General features: G+C 44.6%; 1 pseudogene; it reads right to left on the reverse strand.

The window, feature by feature from the left end:
• Positions 1-467: 467 nt before the first annotated feature.
• LOC101570411 lies at positions 468-1695 on the reverse strand (annotated as a pseudogene).
• Positions 1696-1943: the final 248 nt, after the last annotated feature.

Here is a 1943-nt window from a genome sequence, read left to right on the forward strand (position 1 = left end):
TCTGTGCCCTCTAATGCAGGTGGCTCAGGAGCCTGGGACCTTGATTTTCCATAGTCCCTTGCAGCAGGATTGCACCAGGGGTGGTGTGTGCAAGGTCCTGGAGACTGGAAGCAGCAGTTGTTGAGCACTTGGGGACACAGGTGCCCACACTGGCAGTGGCAGTGAAAGGGCACAGGGGGCAGGGTACAGAAAGGACAGCAGCAGTAGTGGACAGGCTGGCACTTACAGAGCTGCAGAGAGGCACACAGGCACTGGTGCAGCCCCGGGAGCCAGAGCAGCTCCCCACCCTGGGTGACTCGACCTTCCCGTGGGCTCCTACATCCCACTGCAATTTATGCCACAGCCAGCATCAACCTTTTTTCCTTTGTAGAGCATCATAGTCTCAGATAAGTTGCTGAAGTTCTGGAAAACTGACACTCATACATAAGTAGCATCAAAAGGAGAGCACCGGTAAGTGCAAGTTGGGCTTAGCACTGTTTTTCTACATCTTCTCCCTCACTGTCATCTTCACAATAAAAGATGTGGCTGAACAGGAAAACTTGCTTGGGTGCTACAGATGTTGGGATTTTGGTGCCACTTTTCTTCATCTTCTTTTGAAACTTCTTTAAGCAAAGGTAGACTAGTTTCATAAAGGTAGTCAGTCTCTGCGGAAGTCTTTTTCTGCCAAAAGGGAGTACAGGCAGTTTTGAGCTTATAAAATTTAGTTTGAATATAAGATGGAGGGACATCACTTACACTGCTAGCAAGAGCTTCCCAATCTACTTTGTTAGCATCTTCCATATTTATTTCATACAACTTCTCAATCTGGTTGATTTTGGCCTGCAAAGCATTGATGCCGTGGCACACACAGCCACCGCTAGTCATTCTCTTGGTTAGGATCTCCATCCACTTACTTTTGCACTGCGTCTAGTTTCTGGTCTGCACCATGGCTTCTGCTTCTACCCACAATACGCCCTAGTAGTTTTTCCTAAGCAACTGACAGGCAACTGGGGATTTTCTTGGAGCTCAGAATCCATTTCATTTAACTCCAGCAGAGACATTCTCTTTAGAATCACTTCTTCCACAGCCTTGATGAGTTTCTGGGTCTCTGCCTTACTCCAAACTGTGATTTCTTTTATTACAGATCTGGGAGAACTTAAGGGTGACAGACAGGGTGTTCTGGGCCACAGATCCCCAATCTTTTTCCAGGCATTGCAGTGGAGGGACTGGCACGCCTTCAGCTTCTCAGTGTCCCCTTCACTATATCTGCCTTTGTAATTGTTGACAACAAAGATCTTCTTTGCTCCATAATTCACGAGTTTCCAGGACCAAGCAATACCTTTCCTGATGTGCATTCAGAAAGTGTGCTTCCATTCAAATTCATAATGGCAGCCTTTCCCCTGGGTATGTGTTCCTGTACAGAAGCTTGTCTGCATTCTCAATTCCTGTCAGCGAGGAGAAATCCGGCATGTTTTCCTCTATCTGCTTGTTTTCCTTAGAAGAGGACCTGCCAAATCGAATAGCAACACCTTGTTCTCTGAAATCTTTAAAGTGCTCAGGTCATGCACTTAACTGTCATGTTGCCCTTTGCTTTATGTCAGGGATGAACTCCTGGAGCTGCCTCACAGCACCATGCAGATCCACATCTGAATGGGCAGAATCTCTCCCATCTTCAGATTCCAGTCTTAGGGACTCACCAGCCAATTCCACATTGCTTGCTTTCTTTCTTTCTTTCTTTCTTTCTTTCTTTCTTTCTTTCTTTCTTTCTTTCTTTCTTTTTTCTTTCTTTCTTTCTTTCTTTCTTTTTTTTTTCAAAATTTTATTGATAAACAGATAGCAATGAGATAGTTTCAAATCAAATCAGAAGTACAGTTTCAACAAATAACACACTGCAAATATTCTTCTTAGTGGTTAATTGCTGTACAAGACGCGGACTTGAGATCCTATTTACAAACACCATTAGA

Source organism: Octodon degus, unplaced genomic scaffold (assembly GCF_000260255.1).
Source record: "Octodon degus isolate 3935 unplaced genomic scaffold, OctDeg1.0 scaffold00370, whole genome shotgun sequence".
Classification (NCBI taxonomy): domain Eukaryota; kingdom Metazoa; phylum Chordata; class Mammalia; order Rodentia; family Octodontidae; genus Octodon; species Octodon degus.